At 50.0% G+C, this 24,920-nt stretch overlaps 1 protein-coding gene across 4 annotated transcripts in view; it reads right to left on the reverse strand.

Moving 5' to 3' along the window:
- LOC119173364 (uncharacterized) overlaps nucleotides 1-24,920 on the reverse strand; it is a 138,368-nt gene that overhangs the window by 90,819 nt on the left and 22,629 nt on the right. The gene's annotated exons all lie outside the window — the stretch shown is intronic.

Consider the following 24,920-nt stretch of genomic DNA (forward strand, 5'->3'; position numbering starts at 1 on the left):
GGCACATATGCCGGTCTTATGCCGGTCTCAGCGTGGTCTTTTGCATATAAATCTGGCATTTATGTTCGGACATCATTATTCGCATAAACACGATCCTTTGTCTTCCGCACATATGGTGGTTTTGTATGTCTTTACATTGCCTAGCTTCCACATATATGCCTGGCATATATGCTTGGACATGCATGGTCATTCGCATGAACACGGTCCTTTGTCCCTTACACATATGCCGGTCTTATATGCCACAGCATGATCACTCGCAAGTATGTCTGTAATATATGCTTCAACATAGCCCTTCACACTATATGGCTGACCTAGATGTCTGTACAGGGTCATTCTTCCGCATATATGCCAGTAAATGGTTCTTCGCATGTATGCCAGCACACGATCCCTTGTCTTTCGCATATATACATGGAATACATGCCTGGACACGGTCATTTGTCAATCGCATATACGCCCTGACACCACTTTTGTCAGCCGACTCATGGCTGCTGACGGATTGCGGTATTTATCATGGCGTCAAACCGCGTGTTAAGAAACTTGCATCAGGCAGTGAAGTCGGGCTTTTCCCAAGGTAATACCGCAATAAATTAAACATATACTACCGTTCCGCAATTCATTACATCACCATATTACCATGAATACTCCTCCTACGGGGAATTACATAAGGAGGATACCATATATAGTGGCTGTTCTGGCAATGAGCCAAATAATAGGTCGGCCGTCTCCGAGGCAAGTGTATTCGCAGCTATCCCCCTGGTGCACAAATGCAAACAAGTTGTGTTCGACTTTAAATTGAAGCACGACCACGCGACAGGCGAAATCAGTCGCAATGATCATGTCTTAACTCTTTCCAGCAGATTAGTCACCCCGAATAACCACCTTTTCATAATTTTTTTTCTTTTCAAACACGTAAGCCCAGAGTGTCGGGTTTTTAATGGCGCGTTTTTTTTTTTTCAAATATATTTCGACAACCTGATAAAGCTGACGCTGCTTCGTTTGGGCTTCAATGTGACATCTTACGTTTGCTTTCTTCCGGCTGCTATCGTCTTCGAGGAGCGCTAGATGGTGGACCCGATATATTTTTATAGATATAAAAGTATGTGCTGTCCCTTTTATGTTGATAATGTAATTGATTGATTGATATGTGGGGTTTAACGTCCCAAAACCACTATATGATTATGAGAGACGCCGTAGTGGAGGGCTCCGGAAATTTAGACCACCTGGGGTTCTTTAACGTGCACCCAAATCTGAGCACACGGGCCTACAACATTTCCGCCTCCATCGGAAATGCAGCCGCCGCAGCCGGGATTTGAACCCGCGCCCTGCGGGTCAGCAGCCGAGTACCTTAGCCACTAGACCACCGCGGCGGGGATGTTGATAATGTAGGAGAGGATGTTGTATGAGTAGCCAATGATAAGGAATTAAGAAATTAATAGCTGTACTCGGTCAGTACATTTGCCGGTCACTTGGAGTGACTACCGTTGTTATGAGCCGCGTCGGTGGACGCAGCGGACCCAGTAGGTAGCATGGAGCTGGGTGGTCGTCATCATTCCGCAGGCCACGTGGACGTTCAGAACTCTCGAGAGCTGAGGCAGAGGGACAGGCGTCAAGGAAAACTTAACAAGACGTTTATTTGCAACATGTAGGACAGTAACGTCCGAACGACGACTCTTCTCGCGACACACTCCTGATTGCTTCTGGCGGGCTGCTCCCTTCCCTCGCCGTGCAGTTCCGTAGATATATAGGCGGAATGTCTCTTCGGGGAACCAATTACTCATGGAGAGCACAACACAAGTGTCACTTCACACACGTGGCAGATGCACGTGGCACACGCGCGGGGACTCGGAAGCGACCACACAGGAGCAATTCACGGCAGTCCCTCCTGTAGCACACAACCGGCCTTACGCACATTCCAGAGGGCCCGCCCGTAGCCACTGCCCCGCAGGCAAAGCGCACAGCCGAGACAAACAGAGCCGGTGCAGGTGACAACCCGCCCCCACACAGAATGTCCGAGATGACGGTAAGGCACGCTTGGGGGCATCCGGCCCAAAGACTTCGTTACTGCTTTGCAACAGCTTCCCCGGCGGCCGGCCGAGACCTCGACGTACGAAGGTCATCCACCTTTGTGGGGAGAGGTCGATGAAGACAATGCTGGTGTGCTGAAGCCGTGGACACCTCGATGCGGCTCTGCAGCAATCCTCTGGCACCCTGGTGATCTGCAGCCTCTGGTAGCGTCGTCCAAAATTGGAGAAAGGCTCCCGCTCTGCTGGCCAACATTCTTTCTCGAAAGACAGCACATGTGTCCACCACGCGAGAAACACAACTGCCAAGCAGGCAAGCGCCCATACTCTCTTCCTGAGACCCACCAGGCTTTTAATTCATCCAAAACGACCTGTTCTTCATTACAATAGCAGCAGCAATTCTAACAACCCAACCTGAAATAGGATGCTCAAATTCACAAACACGTGTCGTGATAAAGCACAAATACAAAAAAAGCAATTGTAAACCTGTCACACACACACAAAAAATGGAACCTAAATACCCAAGCCAGATTACCTGACGCCATCAAGATCCCTAGAAACAACGACTTAAGCCGTCAGCGTTGCCATTCAATTTGCCTCTCTAGTAACGAATTTCGAAAGAGTATTGTTGCAATAGCAAGCTCCAGCGAAGTAGCCGGCCGTTCTTAGGCGACATCGTTTGCAACCACGTGAGGGGACAGTGGTCCGTCTCGATAATAAACTCTGATCCCGCGAGATAGCATGCGAGCTTCTGAACCGCCCATACAACACAGGCGCATTCTTTCTCTGAAGCGCTATAGGCTTCCTCCCTTACAGTTAGTTTGCGGCTTGCATATAGCACGGGATGTTCCTCTCCTGCGTCGTTTCTCTGACACAATACTACGCCCATGCCGCGGTCACTTGCATCGCACTGAACCACGAAGGGTCTAGCGTAGTCGGGGGCTTGAAGTACAGGTTGGCTTATGAGCGCATTTTTCAGCGCTAAGAATGCCTTCGCTTTCTTCTCATCCCACTCCAGAATTTGAGGTTCGGTTTTTCTAAGAGCGTCAGTAAGCGGGCTGGCCAGCTCTGAATAACGGGGAATGTAATGCTGGTAGTACCCTGCCAATCCTAGGAACGACCGCACATCTGTCTTTGTCTGGGGCTGCGGAAAATTATTAACTGCCGCCACTTTGACATCTGAAGGTCTGCGGTGGCCTTGCCCCACTATGTGACCCAGGTAAGTAACCTCTGCTCGGCCAAGTTGGCACTTCCGAGCCTTCACGGTCAGACCTGCTTCGCGGAAACGTTGAAGCACTGCTCGCAAGTGGGTGAGATGTTCGCACCATGACCCTGAAAATACTGCTACATCATCCAGATAAGGCAGGGCAAACCCCTCTAAACCCCGCAATACCTTGTCCATGAGAGCCGAGAAACAGTAGGGGGCATTCTTTAAGCCGAAGCTCAACACCTTAGGGCGGTATGTTCCTATGGGAGAAATAAACGCCGCATATCTGCTGGCCCTTTCGGTCAAAGGCACCTGCCAATAACCCCGAACGAGGTCGAAGGTAGAGATGTACTTAGCACTGCTTACTGCCTCAATTCTTTCCTCTATATTTGGTATGGGGTAGGTCTGATCCTTCGTTATGTGATTTAACCTCCGGTAATCAACGCATGGTCACGGATCTTTCCCAGGAACCTCCACTAATACAAGCGGAGAGGTATAATCGCTTTCACAAGCTTCAATCACATCGAGCTCGAGCATTCTTTTAATCTCGGTCTCAATAATGGCACGCTGACGCGGCGACACTCGATACGCCTTTGACCGCACGGGCTGAGTGGCCGTAAGCTCTATGTCATGCACTACCAAATTTGTTCGGCCCAGTTTCTCCGAGAACATGTCCTCATATTCTATCAGGAGGCTTTCTAGGTCACGCTTCTCGTTAGCTGTGAGCTCAGCTACCTCAACCATGGCCTTGAGCGTTTGACCAGCGTTATCCTCCTTTATTTCCGCTCCCGAAAAGGGGAAATCTAGTGGTGGCTTTTCGGGCACGTTTACCGCCATGTTTACGACAACCTCTCTCTCTCGATACGGTTTGAGCAGATTGCTGTGGTAGATCTGCTGCGTCTTACGTCTACCTGGCATCCTTACCAGATAGTTTGTGTCGGACAGCCTTTGAACGACTTCCGCCGGACCTTCCTATTGGACATCTAGTTTATTCATTGGTGAAGGTTTCAGCCGCATTACTTTATCTCCAGCTTCAAACCGGCGTGATCTTGCCGACCTGTCGTAGTAGCGTTTGGCCCGAGCCTGTGCCTTGCTCATCTCATCCCCTGCCAGCTCCTGTGCTCTATGCAACCTTTCTAGCAGAGTTAGCACATATTCAACCACCGTAGGGTCCTCCGCTTGCCCTTCCCATGACTCCCGAAGAATACGGAGTGGGGATCGCAGAGAGCGACCGTAGACCAATTCTGCCGGGGTAAATCCAGTGGCTTCATGAGGTGCAGTCCTGAGCGCAAACATGGTTGCTGGCAAGCGCACATACCAGTCGACTTTGCGCTCGAAACAGAGTGCTCGAAGGACGCGTTTCATTACCGAGTGTAACTTTTCTACTGAGTTTGACTGGGGGTGATACACCGAGCTTTGGATTAATCGGATTCCACATTTCTCTAAGAAAGTTGTAGTCAGTGCACTCGTAAAAACGGTCCCTTGATCGGACTGTATTTCAGCGGGAAACCAACGCGCGCGAAAATAGACAACAGCGCGTTTACCACTTCTACCGAGCTCAGTTCCTTTAGAGGCACTGCCTCAGGAAACTTGGTCGCGGGACAAATTACTGTTAAGACATGACGGTAACCGGATGTTGTTGTTGGAAGAGGCCCTACTGTGTCGATCACGAGTCGTCGAAAGGGCTCAGTGATCACTGGCACGAGCTTCATTGGGGCACGAACCTTATCCCCTGGTTTTCCTACACGCTGACAGGTGTCGCAGGTTCTGACAAAATTCTCTATTTCCCGGAAACAACCCGGCCAATAGTATTCCTGCAGCAGGCGATCCTTCGTTTTTTTTGACCCCCAAGTGACCCGACCATGAGCTACCGTGAGCTAAGTGTAAAAGATCACGGCGGTAACGTTCCGGTACCACTAACTGATCAAACTGCACCCGTCTGCGATCTAGATACTTACGATAAAGTATCCCGGCCCTGTTCTGATACATCACGTTTTTCTTTGAAATACCCTCATTAGTCTGACTCCTTATATTTTGAAGAGTGGGGTCTGCTCTTTGCTGCTCTATAAGGGACGATTGATCCACTCTCAGCAAAGTCCGCAGGCTACTAGATGCAGGAGTAATCATTTCCTCACACACACTTCCAGATTCAAGAGGGTCTTCCTCGTTTTCATCCGCGCCTTCATCGCTCACTTGATCAGTGCTTGTTGTGATCGTGTCTACCGTGTTCGTGGGCTCTCCGTCTCCGGTTTTCTCGGTGATTCTCGAGGGAACATCGAGCGGTGCGGCTCTAGTTGCGAGTTCTCGCGCCTTTGAGCGAGTGAGCGCGCACACAACCCCATCCCCGTACGCTAGGTTCTTTTGTCCTAGTAACCAATCGGATCTGTTTGAAAACAAGTATGCATACTGCTTTGGCAAATAAGCAGATACTGCAGCCTCTGTAAGCAATGCGCCAAAGGGGCCCTCGATGCATACCTTAGCAATCGGAAGGCATACGCTTGATGGTTCCGCTGCTTGTTTAATCCAAGCGCACTCTCCTGTGAAATGTTCAGCTTCAACATACGAGGGATGGACCACGTCCATTGTCGCTGCCGAATCCCGCAGCACGCGACACTCTTTTCCATTTACTATCAGCTCTCTGATATATGGCTCCAGCAGTCGCATGTTTTCACCCTCGCTGTCGACTGAGAAGCAAACAACTTTTGGACTCTTGCAGACGGCCGCAATGTGACCTGGCTTGTGGCATTTATAGCACACAAGTGGTCGCCTCTTTTCAAACGCACTGTATTGGTGCTTTTCCTCAACCGTGGTCTCATTACTTACCTCCCGTTGCTTTTCGGGACCAGTGTTGCGCTCTCGATTCTCTTGGACTGAACGTCCCCTCCACCCAGTTGCCTTTTTGATTTGGCCCTCCCACTGGGGAATTTCTCTTCTATCAAGCGCGCGGCGCGAAACAAAATCCTCCGCTAGCTCCGAGGCCCTCGACACAGTGGTTACCTCCTCCCTGTCTTGCACCCAGAGCCTAACGTCTTGGGGCAAACGACGGTAAAACTGCTCGAGTCCGAAACACTCCACGATTTTCTCTTTATGCTCGAACGCCTTAGCCTCTTTGAGCTACTCCCTCATATTAGACATTAACTTGTATGCGAAATCAGCATACGACTCGTCTTTCTGTTTTACGGCGCTCCGGAACTTCTGCCTGAATGCTTCTGCTGACAATCTATATTTCTTTAGCAGGCTCGACTTAACTTGGTCGTAATCATCTGCTTCCTCTTTTGTCAAGCGGGCAATTACCTCGGCAGCCTCACAGGGTAGTAGGGTAAGCAAGCAGTGCGGCCACATCGTTTTGGTAACACGCGCCTTCTCGCATGTGCGCTCGAAATTTACCAAGAACAGACCCATGTCCTCTCCGGAGCGGTAAGGTTGCATTAGGTCTTTCATCCTGAACGACTTCCGTTCTACTCCGCTAGACGCTTCGCTACCTTCACTACTACCTCGAGCCTTGAGCAGCTCGATTTCAAGGCGCTTCATCTCAAGATCCCTTTCTGCTGCTTCGCGTATGAGCCTCTCATTTCTCTCTTCAGCTTTACGCCTTTCATGTTCGTCTATCAGCTCTAGACACTCTGAGAGCTCGTCGTCGTCCGCGTTAAGGTTCTCAATAGCCTCGATAATCTCTGGCTTTCTCATTTGCTCACGAACATCCAAACCCAAACTTTTAGCTAACTCTAGCAAAAGCGGTTTTTTCAGTGCCTTCAGATTCATGGTTGCTACAAGTGCTGCTAACTTCACTACTACTAGGACGCTACGTTCCCATGCACAGGTCAACGTAGAGTAGTTATCCAAATTTACCACCTTTCCTGGAAAACTCTAGATAAAGCCTGGTAAAATCTCAGTGAAGAAAAGTCAAGCACTCACCACACCCTGCAGCCATGATCTCAGCGGAGACGATCCCGATGCTGGCCCGAGCTTGTTGCGACTTGGATGTTGCGACTTGGCGTGAGCAGAATCCCGTCGCTGCCATCCAGTTGTTACGAGCCGCGTCGGTGGCCGCAGCGGACCCAGTAGGTAGCATGGAGCTGGGTGGTGGTCGTCATTCCGCAGGCCACGGGGACGTTCAGAACTCTCGAGAGCTGAGGCAGAGGGACAGGCGTCAAGGAAAACTTAACAAGACGTTTATTTGCAACATGTAGGACAGTAACGTCCGAACGACGACTCTTCTCGCGACACACTCCTGATTGCTTCTGGCGGGCTGCTCCCTTCCCTCGCCGTGCAGTTCCGTAGATATATAGGCGGAATGTCTCTTCGGGGAACCAATTACTCATGGAGAGCACAACACAAGTGTCACTTCACACACGTGGCAGATGCACGTGGCACACGCGCGGGGACTCGGAAGCGACCACACAGGAGCAATTCACGGCAGTCCCTCCTGTAGCACACAACCGGCCTTACGCACATTCCAGAGGGCCCGCCCGTAGCCACTGCCCCGCAGGCAAAGCGCACAGCCGAGACAAACAGAGCCGGTGCAGGTGACAACCCGCCCCCAGAGAGAGAGAATAAACTTTATTGGGTTCCAGCATGCGGGATTCCCTCCGGCCGCGCAGGGCGTGGGGTTCACCCTATCTCACGTTACACTAGAAGTCCTAATGTCACGCGGGCCTAGACCTCAAGGCCTTCGTGCCCCGTCGCCGCTCGGGTTACTGAGGGTGTCCCCCTTTCGCCTTTGCAGCGCCAGTGCGACCTCGAGCTGCCGGACGGCCCTTCTACCCGCCCCCACACAGAATGTCCGAGATGACGGGAAGGCACGCTCGGGGCCATCCGGCCGAAGGACTTCGTTACTGCTTTGTAACACCGTGCATAAAGGGTCTCAGTGTGCTGTTGATACATATCATGAGAGCGATGACCGCGGGCTTACCGACCATAGAAGAAGAGTACGATCAACGATGACATGCTAGCAGGTCGCGCTGAGCGACCGCTGACACGCAATCGAGCCTCATCATCATCATTATCAACATCATCATCACCATCATCATCATGATCATCATCGTGGCTGAGGCTTGGACGAGTAAAGACGTGCTCTTGTGTGTCTCGGTATTGTCTATAAGGTGTTCCTGGCCAGCAGCCGCCAGAACACCGCAATACATATTGTCGAAGTTCAAACTTTCCTGAATTGAGCGATTCTTAATATCGACGTTATGTGCTGTCCAGCAGATCGCCTTTAGACGGCGAACACGAATTAAGCGCCCATAGCCAGTGTACTAACGTTTTCCCGTTATTACCTTGATAGAGTCGGTCATGATGTCATCCGAGTTGCTAATACTAAAGAATCTAGAAACGAAAAGCTGTACTCAATCAGTATACTTAGCCCTGCGACGCTGATATTGGTCGTCTCAGGTGACTAGCATGCACGAAGGCAAGGGCGTAGCCAAGGGGTGGAACACCGGGAACGTGCCCCCCCCCCCCCCCTCCGAGAGTTTTTCGCCATGGCATAGAGAGCAAAAAATGGCCCTTTTAAGAGGGTGCCCCCCCCCCCCCCCGCGGAAAAAAATTTCTGGCTATGCGCCAGCATGAAAGCCTTTAAAAGGATGATCGATTCATTATTTTCTATCGTTCTAATGAAGCTGCGTTGCAGTAATTATATATATATATATATATAATATATATATATATATATATATATATATATATATATATATATATATATATATATATATATATATATATATATATATATATAGCCCTCAAGAATGTGATGAAAGTGCGCTAAACACCGTGCCCCTTGACTCCTGCGGGGAAAAGAACACTGCTTTGTGGCCTTTTACCGAAAGTGACCAGCAGACCCTTCTTGCACGGTGGTCAACTCAGGTGGCCACCTCATATCTTCTAAACTAAAATTGCCATTTGTTTCTTTCCTGCGAGAAAATCATTTTATGCAAAAGAGTTCACCATTTTTTTCATAACCCCTGTTTACCGCCAAAAATAAGGTTGCGTGCACGAAAGAGTTAAATGAATATTTTGAACGCAGTTCAACAGTAAATTAAATAAAAGTTAGTACGCCAAATTGAAGAAAAGGTATAGTTTCCCTGCCCGAAAAACACGGACCCCCCCCCCCCCCCCCCCGAAAAAGAAAGACCCGCCGAGCGCTGACTCTAGTGAACCAATTAAGTAAGCAGTTTGGACATCTTTTTTCATCCTTATGATGTACACAGTATAGTCCTCCTGCAATCACATCATACGGTGAAGACTGTAGACCCCTGTAAGGATGTGTGCAGTAACTGTTAAGTGTAAACAGTGCTTATAACGCCACCTGGGTCTGGCCCGAATTCGGCAGTTATGTCAGCATGTCACTACGCCTAGTGACCTACTTCATAAGTTAAAATAGGAAAAAGAAAACGACAGAAAAGGTTCTGTGGTAAGCGTTCATGAAAACCGAACGGACGAATAGCATGGCTTCGCAGCGGGCATAGAGAATTTTCGAAAAGACGACTTGAACATTACTTATATAGTTGGCATGTTGCGTGAAAGAAGAGCATGAGTTTGCGACATGTCATGTTTTCCATTACAGTTTTCGGAATGACGACGCACAGGTCACTGCACCGGCAGTACAAGGCGACCCCCGCTGTAGGTCTCCGCGCACGCGCACTATAGCACGGTGCGTCTTCTCAGCCATGCATGCCATGCACGCAATAAGCAGAAAGGGCGTCGACGCGGAAATGCAATCCACCTTAAACACACGCACGTGCACGCACACACACACACACACACACTCGCACACACATACACACACACACACACGTCCATCCGTGATCTCGCATTTCTCTTTGACGCGAAGGACGTGCATGTATACACATGTGCGTACGCGGAAAGACCTTTCACTAATGAAAGGCAAACAGATGGGACGCCAGGAACAAACCTCAATTGCAGGACGTTTGCATAACGAATAGAACGAGAGGCGCCGCATGAGAAGAAGACGAGTATAAAGAAAGGAAGAGAGACTGCTGCTAGAGGAAGCAGGTGAGCCGCGGATCCACCTGCGCACCTGCCACGCTGTGCAGTTGCGCGTCAGGCGGTGACGTCACGCGTGACGACGCCGGGGCCCACACTGTTCGGATGTCGAAAGAACGTGGCTGCCCCCGAGACGCCTGTCGGAAGCGCGGCGATTTCCTCGAAGTCGCCGCAAGCCGCGGCACACGCAGGCCAGCCCCAGCGAGGGCCTAATTTATCCGGCCCGATGAGGTGCCAAGGCCGGTCGGCCGAGATTGTGTCACTCGCAATCACGCCGGCTCCCGAAGGGAGGCGCCTTCGAGACTGTGCTGCGAATGAACCGAGACGCTGAGAACAGCTGTAACTAAAAACTCGAGAGAAGTCCGTATAGCGTATACGCGCGTGCTAAGGTCGGCTTCGCGGACAATTAAAAACGGACACCATCCACGAAAGCTGACAACGCGAAAAACGTTTCACATTATCACGTGAACAGGGCTGCCATGCAGGGGATGCAGAATCTTCGATTTTATGAACTTTCGTGCGTGGCGTCCGTTTTTAATTGTCCTCATATATTTCACCGGCCATATAGGTGTCCGTCCGACCCTCGACTCTAGTCAATTCAGATTCATTCAAACGGATCCTGTTTAGACGATCGGTGTCGAATACGAGTGAGAAAAAGCTTTAGGTTGTGATTAGGTAACTTGAGGTTTTCGTGCCTCTTACCTTCAACCTAGGGCAACGCAGACGCGAGCAACCGCGTTGGTGGCGCAATCTGGTGGCACCGTGTTTAACTGTAGCGAAGAGAGAGAACCCCTTTGTTTCACGAGTGACCAACCACATTCTACTAGCGACTTGCGTAAATTATTGCTAGCAACGTAATCGTTAGAAGCTTTTCCTGCAATGTGGAGTGGTTGAATGAAGTGAGCAGATTTCACCACAGCGTTCTTACTATGCCGTGTCTACGTCTCCCATTTTCCGTAAAGGTGGGCCCCCCTCCATTCCCGCACCAGGCTTCTGTACATTTAACTTTTTAAATGCTATTAATATATATATCAGAACTTCAGCCATCTGCCAGTACATATGTATGTATGTATGTATGTATGTATATATGTATGTATGTACGTATGTATGTACGTATGTATGTATGTATGTATGTATGTATGTATGTATGTATGTATGTATGTATGTATGTATGTATGTATGTATGTATGTATGTATGCCCATGTCAGCGCGTGTCTCATCTCCTCCAGGCCAGCGTGGGTCAACGGATAGTCCATATGGTTCAGGTACTTCATTCAGACCATCGGCGAACGAAACCTGTTCTGTGGCTGAGTCACGCCCGCTGATATTAATGGTTGCAAAAAAAAAGGAAAATAACAAAAGCGATTACAACCTCAGATAGGTCTCCACCATCCCGACAGCTCGATTCTCGAGTTACTTCAAACGCGTTGCAAACTTTGATACGCCACCCACATATACCTGTTCCGTTTCCTTGATGTCATGCCGCTCACGCTGCTGAAGACGAAGCAAAAAAGTAATAAACAATAATAGGCAATGGGGGCGGGCGTACACCAAGAGCGAAATCTATATCAGGCCAGCTATTGGCCCCATTTCTGCGTGCTACGCGGCCAGGTGTTTCCTCCCATCTCATCACTCTGCAAGACGACGGCAATCAGAAACAATATCGCGTTGACCCACAACCCTTGTCAGTTTAATATTCTATATACTTCACTCTTCCCTCTCTTTTTTTTTTCTAGCGCTTCCATCATATCTTTCCTTTCAGGAACGCCCCGCTAGACGAAGAAGAGGAAAAAAGATCTAAGCCTCCTTCTCCTCTTCCAAGTGACGCCTACTCGGCGCTCCTGTCAAGCGAGCCTAAAAAACCTCGGCGCGCACTCGCGTTTCGGAGCTGACCGCAAAACTGACAAGTCCCCTCGAGAACACGGTCAGTTATCAGACGGGCGCGCTATAGAGAACAGAATAACCTGTCCAGCGCCCATACTACAAAGCCTGCACACCCTCGGGCTCGAACCGCCGTTATTGCAACTGCCCTTCTCTCCCCAATCACTTGCACGCTCTGACAGGCAAGCCCCCTTCGCACGCAATGGGTGAGAAGGGAAAGATGGCCGGGGAGACAATGAAAATACAGCCCGCCGTCCGGCTCACACATACATGTATACGCTCACGCACGTTCAGACGACCTTTGCCGGCCTCGCGCGTTGCCCAAGTACGCATAAAATATACTGGAGTGCACCGCAGCAGCAGCGGACTCGTTGTTCAGATGCTATACCCCTGCACATGCGCGTTCACGGCCAGGACGACGGCAACGTAAACACGCGCACGATTATTAAAAAAAAGAGGAAGAATAAGAACAAGGATGACGGCAACTGACGGGTGGATGACGTCTTGAGGGCCAAGTCCGAGGCCACCGCGCAAAGGCTGCCCTGTATACCTGGCCTGAGTGCATGCTTGCCTCGATGCCTCCTCATCGCCCTCCACCGGCATCCATGACACCGTCGCTCCCACAGGGGCGCCTAGCTATGTCGGCCAAGGCAACAGGTAGCAGGCGGTGCAGAATAAAAAAAAGTCTCAGTCGTGCTGTAGAAAAGGCAGGCAGGCAGGCGCCCACTTCTTCCGCGCGTTTTATTAGCGTGCATTGTTGCAGTCGGAGTAGCACACAGCATGTCCGAGGCGCCAATCAGGGAGATTGTCGTGGAGAACGCCCGTCTTATCCCGGACCCGCTAGCACGAAGTTCACGTGACCCCTCGCTGCAGTTTTTTTTTTTTTTTTGTTACTCTAGGTGATGAGTAGTATAAGAACCTCTCGGTTCGCTAGAAGCTTGGAAACAGCTTCCTTTCATTGTTTTTCTTGTTGTTGTTGTTCTCTTACGCCACGCGCATAAAAGGCCGAAGAAAATAACTGCTACAGCACCACGCAACATCCGTTTAAAGGACTCCCGCTTCATTCAATCACCCTTTGGAACAAGCGCTTGCACGCAAAAAAGGGATGCGGGTATATGAATGAGAAACTGTCGTGTCACGCGCGAAGGAGGCTTGCGCCGCGCGTTCACATGCACGAGTCATTCTCCGTGTTGTCGCTGCTGCATTGCAGAGATATGCATGCAGCGACACCGCAGTTCTGGCGTCGTTGATTCGCGCCTCTCGCGCTGCCGCCTCACAAAGGAAACGCTGCAGATCAGACGGCAACAATGGAAGCGACCGCATGCATGCCGTGGGTGTCAGCCTCCCCCCTCCGGGCAACAATCACCGCCGAGGGCCCGCATATACGACAATCATTGTCGGACTAGATATAGCAGGCCCGTATATACATGCGAATCATCACCCTGACGCACTCAGCGTATAATGATGCTCACTAGCGTCGCAGTTAAAGGGGATTCACCCTTCGTGCAAACCTGGAGTGCGATCAGAGAGAAGTAGCTTATAGAAGACCGAATAATAATAACTGCGTACTATGCATCTTTATCGTTTGCGCATTCGAGTTCACCTTCGAAGTTTGCGGCAACGCTGCAGTGTAGCATGACAAAGTCATAACAATAAGCTATATCATCTGCAAGCTCCAGGCCTGAAAAAAGTTAGGAAATATGTTCATAGTTTACACGTTTCCGGTAATGTCGGTTATTATTGCAACATAGTGCCATAGTTCGTGCCCGTGGCAGACACACAATCATGTTAAGTCTGAAAGCGCGAGATAAAGTCATTACGCAAACACAGAGAAATCAGCTCCGGGCGATGCGTATATACGAACTGCAGACGTCCAGGAGGCTAAAAAATCACAGCATATTCACAGACTGAATGATGATGAGAGGGGCGAAGCGTCCGTCCGTCCGTCCGTCTGTCCGTCCGTCCGTCCGTCTGTCCGTCCGTCCGTCCGTCCGTCCGTCCGTCTGTCTGTCTGTCTGTCTGTCTGTCTGTCTGTGGATATTCTGTGGCGGCTACGCCGGAAAGATGGACTGCCCTAGACCATAAGGAGCTTCGCCCCTAAAAACAAAAAAAAAATGCGTGTATTCTGTATACAATGTGCGAGGAACACTAAGGAAGAACGACAGCCGGACGCACGTCCTCATCGAAACGCCCGCCAAGGTGTACCCCACACAACGGCGACGCAGAACTGGCACCGCGCGAATGCACATTCCCGAAACCAAACTGTGGTCGTCAGTATACATGCAGTTCGAATCTCAAGTCACGCGAATAACACCGCAATTTCAGTTGTCCTGCTTCGCCGAACCCACGTGCACGGGCGTAAAGACATCGCACGCGGCTATATCACACGTGGCACCACTATATACTCCTGAGTATAGTTATACGCATAGGCATTGAGGGACTCTGGTATAATACAGGGGAAAGCCGCGGGGTGTCGCTCCATGACCCACTTGCCCGAGGCGTGACGACCGCGGAACGTCACGCCAATTAGGGTGCGTATACGAGAGAGTCTCCGCCGGCATGTAGACTATACAGTCTGTGTATACACCGCATGCTCGGTGCCAACACGCTCCGCCGACCCCCGCTCCTTCTCAATATGGGCACTCTTGCTCAACAGCTCTAACACAGAGCTCCGATGACAAAAGGGATTGTGCTTTCTTATGCGCCCTCGTGGCAGGACCTACAGTATGCGCACGTATCGCTAAGCCTACCCCTCATCATGCATTTCGCACGGTGCCTGCGTTCTGCATGGCCACCGCCATATACGACACCCAAGGCTATACGGATAACCAAGAATGGAACAAGTCCTTAAACCAATCCGTTTCCTACGCCTCGTGACCCCGTTTCATGGCGTATACGTACGCAATGCGAAAACAAAGTGCAAGCATAATGCGCGCGCAGCGAGCATATAATAGCGTATATATTAGCGGCGACGCTCGTTAACACGACACGAATGCTTTCTTGCTTATGGCAGTTCTGGGGGAGGCCAAGTTCTGAGACGAAAGAAAAATGACGTCGTTGGCGCAGTGACAGGTCATAGTTAAAACGCAGCAACGGCACACAACTGAACACAGTGATAGCCAGTTTCATAGGACTCGCTATATCTTTCACACGCTATCTTTGAGAGATAAACTGCGTTAGAGCGTTACCATCGGTCTTCAAGTGGTTAACGGCCTTCAAACTGAAAACATGCGCAGGCATTCGACTCGGGTAACTTCGGCGCTGCGTTCCGCTCGCCCACCCACCAGCGACTTCAGTGCGGAACGTGGTGCATTTGAATCGTACATCGTAACGCTCTAAATCAACGCCGGCACTCAAAGAATCCTTCGTCACACAGGTCACTTCGTTGTAAAAGCGTTCGGCTGAGTATATGCTGCAAAGGTGTCAGGGTACGCGAGTCTCAAAATCCAACCTTATTAACACACTTTTTTTTAGAGAAAACGTCGCTTTCCATATTCTTACTGAAAATGAGCAAGGGAAGCCCGCGGAGGCTCAAGCGTATTAGCACGGGAGTGCCCACTGTCGGAAGCATTGGCACATCTATTGGAAAAATATAACCTTGAAATGCAACGGTTCAGCTGCGACAATGAATATTCTCTCCCTTAAAAAAAAAAGAACAAACCCCCACAATCCGCAGGCGAAAACAACAATCGGTCATCAGAAATCGTTAGTAACATTTAAAAACATCGATACCCTTGCGATGATTTTACTTGTTCATTTTGCCTCGTTGCATACGCTTAAATATTATGAGCAAACTGTACGTGGTGTGCTTAGACATTTCCCTATACGCCGTTCGCGTCACTCTAAAATAATCACCCTTCCAAAATTACGTTCGAAAACTTGGCCACGCCGACCTATTTTCCTTGGCAAGGGAAGACACTGGAATCTGCCTGACGCCGCATGCTCTGCAGCAGCAGTGCCCGACGAAAGTCAACCATGCACTAACGAAATCATCTATATACCGCTACGGCTGCAACATATATATGCAACACACACATATTGGATATTACTGCACATTACGCGTAATGCGGCGGAGACGCACAACAGCGTTGCACATGCTACAGCTTCAGGTACCCTGTAGGTGAAAAAAAAAACACAGAAAATAAAAACGGAGCACTCATTCGTGGGGCAAGACAAGTGCGGCAACACGAATTGACGGAAGAGCCGAATCGCGAAGAGCGAATGAATTTCCCGAAGTTTTAGGCGCGAAAAATCGAGCACGACATGACTACGGGGCAGCAGATATATACTCCCGAGTTATTTTTACCTGCAGAGAATTTCCTCGACGTTCACCTCAATCTAAGTACGAAACCGTCGTTGCTATTCGGCTCCATCGTAACGTGGCCGCTGAGGCCGGTAATCTAACCACCGTACTCAACCATATACATATAGCAAGAAGAGAACGGTGGCATTCCGATCATTTCTTTCGAGCCTGAGCTGTTAACTTTTCGCCAACGTTGGCGCCGAGTGGGCCAACTTCTCTTCTCATAGCTTATATAGCCCTAATAGTAAATGCGACAGGTAGCGAGAGTTACGCAATCTGCCGCTACACACTTACGCGGCGCCAAATTGGCGCGCAGGCAGGCGTCGACCGAGTGAAACTATACGTCTATACATCGGAAACCCACGCAGCCCGCTTGGCGCACCTGTTAGTAAAGACCACGCTATATATTCCGTGTGACGCGGCAGCAGGCTCTTCCAATTACCTCGACGAGAAAACGAAATGATATGCGATCCCCGCAGGCGTGGGTTGATCTTGTTTACGTTCGACACGCGGTGTGACCGTGACGCGGTGCTGACTGTTCAGTCATTCTGTTAGTTATGTATTGTAAAAGAAGCGGAAGCACGAAGGGGAAGCTCGCGACTCCCGTCTGTGGATCATCCATGGGCATAATAAAGGTGGTTGCGGGGTGTGTAGGTGGCGCGCTTATCTACACCGTTGTTTGAGCGATCGATTGTATTTTCGATGTCTTTATAGAATACATTAAAGGGAGTCGCCGTTCTATTTTCTCACAAACGAAGGGTGAATAATCGTCCCATTACGGCGACCTCTGCAGACAAGAAGCCACGCGAGACTTGCGATATAAGTTCGTCCAGACTGAGCTGCTGGAGACGCTCGCGAGAGCAATTGTTGTCGTTGTTCGCCTATTGTTAGTGGCGCACACCCACTATGGGGAATTAGCCAAGAATCGAGTGGTTTTAAAAATTACTGTTCAGATTTGGAATAATTTAGGTATAACAAAAAGATTACCGATAGCCTAGGAAAGTGTGGTGCTTAAAGTAATGCATACAAATATTTACATAAACGAATTCATTAATAGAATAGAGCGATAATCTGATTTTATACGTATATAACTATGTGGACATGTTAGGATAACGAAACTGGTTAATTAGTCAACCTATTGGTTTCATCAATATAGTCCCGGACGGCCGCGCATACTGTCGCATTAGAGAAACCAGAAATGGAAGCTCCAAAAGACAAAATGACAGGCACAGATAAGTCCATAGCAATACCACGTAAAGGTATTTCTAAAAGGGTTTTTCGTAATGTGTTGAACCGCCTGCAGGTCAAAAATGAAATGATCTACTGCTTCCACTTCATCAATTGTCTCGCATCAATTTATGAGCTACCAGCGCGTGCACGCGTATGTCTAGGCATTCCGTTTTGACATGGGGCTATGTTTATGCCGGAACGCAGCTCCGGACAATATACGTCGCACTCGAAAAACACAGGCGTCCCCCTCCAGAGGTCCCGTGGGAGAAAGGACCCCATTTCTCGTTTCAGCAGCAGCGTCATATCTGTCGAGCGCGCCTGTGCAAGCACACATACAACGTGTGGGCCCCGTCGAACCCCGCATACCCCGCGGCGTCCTTGGCCTGAGAGTAAACACAGAGCGAGAAGAGTAACGGAAATGTCCGCCAGGGGAACCACAGTCTGCGCCCTGGTGTAGCCGACGGCAATCCGGTAAAGGCCATAAACGAACACACTTCGCATCCTGTATGTCTGCAACGTTTCACCCGCCATTTATCGATGGAGAATCCCAGCACGTGAGACCCGGTTGTCAATTCGGCATGCAGCGCAGTAGCCCTACACGGGTAGCCAATCGGAACTGGCAAGACGGCGGATTCGACAATGTCCAGACACGGCCGGACTCGATTCCCTCCTCCGCTGTGGAGGAGGCGAGTCGAGTCCGACCGTGGTCCATGGAGGGCAGAGTACCCTTCCCCCTCTATACCCTTACCCGCGATGTAAAAGTGTGCTCTACGTCTTACGCTCTCTTCCATGCGCCGGAGTCCCTTTTGCCCCATGCAATGGTTCCATTGATTGATTTATTTGTGGGGTTTAACGTCCCAAAACCACCACATGATTATGAGAGACGCCGTAGAGGAGGGCTCCGGAAATTTCGACAACCTGGGGTTCTTTAACGAGCACCCGAATCTGAGCACACGGGCCTACAACATCCTCGCCTTCATCAGAACGCAGTGGTACCATTGTCTGGGGCAATGGAGCCTTGGGAAGTCCTATACGCCAAAGCCATGATGCTATTATGGGGCACGCTGAAGCGAAGTCCTCCGAAAATTTCAGCCATCTGGCGTTCTTGAACGTGCACTGACATCGTTCAGTACACGGGCCTGTACATGCCTTCAGCCCCCACCCAAATGCTGCCGCTGCAACCGGGATTCGAACCAGCGACTTTGGCGTCCGCAACCGAGCACCGTATAACCACTGTACCACCAACTTAGCGGAGGCGCCACACAGCAAGGGAGGCGCGACAACCACTCCGAACAATGCCTTTTAACTGCTGTATAGGGAGATGCACAAGTGCTCACATGTATAGAGGTGAGAGAACGCCTCTAGCGAAGCCATTGCGTGCCCGCTAGCCAGAAAATAAAGGTGTCCCCTCTCGTGCATGGAAAAGCCCGTTTCCGATGCTATCAATCGAACCATTTGCCCACGCTTCCGCACTCGCGCACGCATTTAGCCCGAACGGCGCAAACTCGCGCATTCAACGACGTCCCAGCCTCCGAGAGCATTGCGAGTTCTCGCTTGGCGGCGGGAGAATGATCGGGCGACCGTCTCTCAAGGTCGTTACGGACGCACAAAAGGACTGGGTTAAGGGCGTCCCCCCGCACGAGTATATATACTCAGGAAGTGGAGCAGCCTCCTCACAGTGTGTACCTAAGAGCGGCCGAGGAAAAAGCGCGCGTCGCGAAACGATCCGCTCGACTTTTGCTCCGAGAGGCTATCACGGCCACGTACAGGCCGGAAGTCTTGAAAAGGTTCGCAGTGCCGCATTATTTCCGCGCCGCATGCCTTACACCGCCTATACAGTAAAATAAAAAAAAGAAATTTCACAACGGACCACACAGTCGTTGTCCGGAATGGCCAATCGGCATTTATTTTTGTATTCGCTTCAGACAAGGTCAATAGACGTAATAGCATGCTTAACGGTTTGGTTTGGTTTGGAAAAACTTTATTGACAAGTCCGAAGGCGTGCGCCCTAGCACACGGCGGGCCGCTCCCACGATGGGACAGTAAGGCCGAGCCCTAGCGCCGCATCGTGGGCCCTCTGGACAGCCCAAAGTTGCGATGTTATGTCTGGACTCCGGAGAGCGGAGTCCCACTTTCTGGACGATGCTGTATCGGTGCCACGTACCGAAGGGCACTCCCAGAGCATGTGGTGTAAGGTGGCTAAACCGCCACATTTTGTACACGAGTTGGTTAAATAAACATCAGGATAAAGCTTGTGAAGAAAGGCAGGGTTAGGGTACGTTTCTGTTTGAAGTAATCGCAATGTAAGCGCCTGCGCTCTATTTAGCTTCGCATGTGGAGGTGGAAAGATTCTCCTATCCATAGCGAAATGTTGGGTTATTTCATTATATGTAGTTGGCGGATCCCTGTTTACGAAATCTCCAGTTCGACCCAAAGGTCCTCCATGGCCGCGGACAGCTAACCCTCGCGCCCTGGAGTGGGCCAACTCATTGAGATTTATGATCCCTCCGTCCATGTTTCCCATATGAGCTGGGAACCATGTAATGGTATGGGTTGTAAGCAACTTATCACCGAGTATATTTTTGGCCTCTTTGCACACAGCTCCAACACTGAAGGCACGAATGGCAGCTCTAGAATCGCTAAATATGTGTTCATTACGCTGATCTAAAAGAGCCAAGGCGATGGCAACCTGCTCAGCTGCATTGGCAGTTCTGGCGCATACCGACGCCGCATTAATTGTAATGCCTTTGTGGTTGATTGCCACTACCGTGAATCGGTCTCTCTGGCCATCATATTGCGCCGCGTCTACGAAACAGGCCCCCCCGTCAAGATCCGCAACTTGGCGAAGAAGGGCCCGAGCGCGCGCTCTCCTCCTTCCAACATTACGTTGGGGATGCATGTTCCGCGGGGCAGGCGAGACAATGATGTTTTCCTTCTGATCCCTCGTCAACCCTTGGTACAGAGCCTCAATCTGAGCTGGTGGAATACCCATTTCTGCGAGAATCATCCTCCCCGCTTTTGAGCCAGACAGCCTAATTACCTGTGTTCTTTCTTGTGCTTCCGCAATTTCCTCCAATGTATTATGAATTCCCAACTGCAGGAGACGATTGGTGTGGGTGTAGTTGGGGAGCCCAAGGGCATTCTTTACAGCTCTCCTGATCATTGCATTAAGCTTGTCCCTTTCCATTCTCTTCCAGACATGCATTGCCGCCACATATGCAAAATGACACAGCAGAAAAGCATGTATAAGCCTGACCAAGTTGTCCTCTGATAGTCCTGTCCTTCGGTTAGCCACCCGTCTTATGAGCCTAATAACACTGTCTGTCTTTTTTTCCAACCTTTTAATCGTGATGGTGTTGGTGCCCGTTGCTTCTAGCGTCATACCTAAGATCCGAATGGAAGCGACTTTGGGGATTGATCGTCCACTTTTGGTACGTAAGTGGATGTCATTTTCTAGGGGCGGCACCCAGCCTCGCGGTCGACGGCCCCTCCTGACCGGTTTATAGAGGAGAAGCTCAGACTTTTCCGGAGAGCAAGAAAGGCCTGTGTCTTCCAGAAAACTCTCGGTAGTGTCGATGGCCTCTTGCAGGGCCGCCTCTACAGTGCCATCACTTCCTCCTCTACACCAAATGGTGATATCATCGGCATAAATTGTATGACCAACATCTGAAATTCCAGAAAGCTGCCTCGAGAGACCAGCCATGACGATGTTAAAAAGTAAGGGTGATAGAACAGATCCCTGCGGGGTGCCCCTATTTCCCAGCGCTTGCACATCCGATTCTAGATCTCCAACTTTAAGTATGGCTTTTCGACCACACAGGAAGGATCTGACAAACGCATGAAATGAGGAACCTAGGTTGAGACTTGAGATCGCATCTAAAATAGAATCATGGCGGACATTATCAAACGCTTTTTTTATATCCAAGCCGAAACAATACGGAAGAGGCCGCACGTTTAAAGCACGTTCAACCGGGTTTGACAGGTAAACAATGGCAGGTTCTCTAAGCACAGCAATTTAGTGACGAGCAGCTACAGGCTAAATGAGGAAACCAAAATTGCCTAAAGTACAGTCCAATATGCTCCCATATGATCTCTTTTCGCAGAAAAAAAATTCGGTTGATGGGGAGAATTCGCGCATAGTCAAAGAAAACACGTTCAAATAAAGCAGAAAATGAAACCGAGGAAGCTGTAGTGGACGTTGATCTTACTGTTCTAATTATATATTGCAGTAATTACGATACAAACATAGGGAAAACATAGTGGATGAAAGCACAACTTGCCGCCGGCAGGAATCGAACCTGCAACCTCCGGATTACGCGTCCGACGCTCCACCAGTTGAACTACGGCGGCGGTTATCTTCTCGTTTGCTTTACTATATTCACATCTATATAACAATTATACGACAGAATGCAATTCGAACACTCCAGTTACAATCCCCTTCATATTTGCCGGTTCACATTAAGGTCGTGTCAAACAAACACAAACAAACACAAACAAACAAACAAACGAGTTGTCAAAATCCCTTATCTCATTGATTAGAGCACACAAGGACGTTCGTATTGCATCATACATACATCATTACTTACGGCCACGCTCACCGCGTTTTTTTCTCTGTTAGTTACTACCTTTAATGCATTTACGGTACATATTATAGAGTTTTAGCAAGCTACGGAAACAGGTTACGGAAAGACGGCAACACGGAACCGGCTGACGAGTGCGCATGCGCGATCAGTGTACGCGCATACGGAAAGGAACCATGTCGTATTTCCGTAACCTGTTTCCGTATAGCTTGCTAAAACTCTCTAGTAACTCAATTTCTTTATGAGTGGAATACATCTTGTATTTTCGTCTACTGTGAATTCCACGGGTTTTAAGCTTATGTACTAGCACACGTGTACCCGTATTTTCACTATAGCGCGTGCACGTTAAAACTGTGTGACCAGAAAATAGGCATAGACGATTCTGCAGCACACTATACACGTATTTTAAAAGAAAAAAATTATTACATGGTATACAAACTGCGAAGGGGAAATTCGAGCTATAGCTCAGTGTCGACACGGAATGCAGACAATCAAAGGACTTCGCGCACGCCCAGCCTCCCACGCACGGAAACTCATTCTCTCTCTCTCTCTCTCTCTCTCTCTCTCTCTCTCACACACACACACACACACACACACACACACACACACACACACGTGCTTCATCTGTTGACATGCCAACACAAGGACTACGTATACCGCACAACTCGCGCGATACCGTGGTCCAGTAGTTACAGTGCTCAACTGCTGACCCGCCGGTCACGGGATCGAATCCCGGCTGTGGCGGTGACAGAAACGCTTATTGCCACTGTAGAGCGCGAGGGCCGAGTTCCCTCACGGCACGTGGGTGCTCCCTTACTGCGAGGATGGCACCCTTACAATGCAAAGTCCTTAAAGCGCGATCCACTTCATATAGCGCACGAGGTGACCCGGCGCTGATCGAAAACGGATGTGCTGGTGCATGATGGTCTCGCAGCGTGACACCGCCACAACCGGTAGTGTGGAATGAGGGAAGGTAGGACATGCGCAGCCGTATATTTCTCGATGGAGGCAAAAACGCTCAAGACATTTTTCACCGTGTGCTTAGATTTAGGCGCACGTCAAAGAACCCCGGGTGGTCAAAATTTCCGCAGCTCTCCTTCCTGTTCGGCGTCTCTCATATGATATCCTGGTTTTGGGACGTTTAACACCAAAATTATTATACAAATCGTGCGCCGTATCGCGTCGATAACAGTTCGTCCCCTTCGCAGTCACCCTAAAAACCAATGAATGGGAGTGGTAGATCAGTTACTCCTGCAAAGAAGTAACTTCGACACCCCCCTTCCTTCTCCACTTCTTGGAGTGTAGACAGTGATACCTACTGCATCATCGACTAGTGCAGCTTGTGCACGCTTCGAAAAATGAATAATCTAATGTAGCAGTACTCGGGCTTTACATATTTCATAAGTTATTTCTCCTTTTTTTAAAATTTGTACTGTTTCTATGTTTTACATACACTGCACGCAGCGACAACGGCTCTACTTAAACGTGCTGCTTCTGTTTCCCCTAACGTCCTATAAACGTCTCTTGCTCATCTCAACCCACTCCCTTTGAATCCCATAGCCACTAAAGGCTGGATATTCACCATCTATAAGTCTTTCCGGACGAGTGTAGCATGGCATCATGACGATGTGTTTTGTTGTTGCGCGGGGCTTGTTGCAGGAGATAAACTAATCATATTGCTGCGAACACCACCTCCAGTATTGTCGTTGTCGTTGTCGTCGTTGTCGTTGTCGTTGTCGTTGTTGTTGTTGTTGTTGTTGTTGTTCCTCTCAGGTGGGCCAGAATCCCTGACCCAGGATCCGAGGCGAGCTAAAGCGCGCGTGCAGCGCCTCCTCGTGACTGCCCCCGGCAGCTCGCCCACGCGTATCGACAAACACCCCCGCGCAGGGCGGAACGCGGCGCGAGTTTCGAGAGAAACGATTGACGCGACGCACTTGCACCGACCATTGTTCTTCCGCGTCGTATACATAAACACACGCGCGCACGCATCACGCGCAAGAAAAAGAGTATAGGGGAGGCCGGCCGAGCGATGCAAAGCGGCCTTGGCGAGGCGGGAGAAACGCGGCAGACGCGCGAGAGAACCTGCAGCTCCCTCGCAATCAATCACGCGGGTCATCCAGGCGTAGTACGTACACACGCGAGACGGTTCTCAATAATGACGGTTCTCAATTTCCACGACGGCCACCACCACCGATGTCCCGCGGCGAGTGCGTGCCCGTCGCCGACAGCTGCGATGGTCGCCGCGTGTCCTTTGTTCCGTCGAACGGCAGCTGCAGGCATTCGTGCCGCAGAGAGGGACACCCGTCCCGTTATTCGGTCGTGACGCGCGGGCCGCCGTCCGAGACTATACACAGCGGCCGGTATGCTGGCTATAAGGGCCGGCACATGGCGCAAGCGCCATAGTGAAGCAGGGAGAATATACGTTCGGGCGACCTGCAATTCGTCCGCACATTGCAGATCGTCCCACAAGGATTAACGAACACGACGTTGAATGCGATCGAAAATTGGGTGTCACAGCCCCTTCGAAAGCAGAATATGGGCCAATAGACAAGCAGGGGTGTAGCCGATATTCCACATAGCTGACATTTAGCGAACGAAATGGACCCTGTCGGTCCACTTAATGCGTAGGCCAGCAACCAGCGGTCAGTCAGAGCAATGGCATAGATATCAAATGGGATGCAAAAACGCAGTGGAGG

Source organism: Rhipicephalus microplus, chromosome 3, assembly GCF_043290135.1.
Source record: "Rhipicephalus microplus isolate Deutch F79 chromosome 3, USDA_Rmic, whole genome shotgun sequence".
NCBI classification, from domain to species: domain Eukaryota; kingdom Metazoa; phylum Arthropoda; class Arachnida; order Ixodida; family Ixodidae; genus Rhipicephalus; species Rhipicephalus microplus.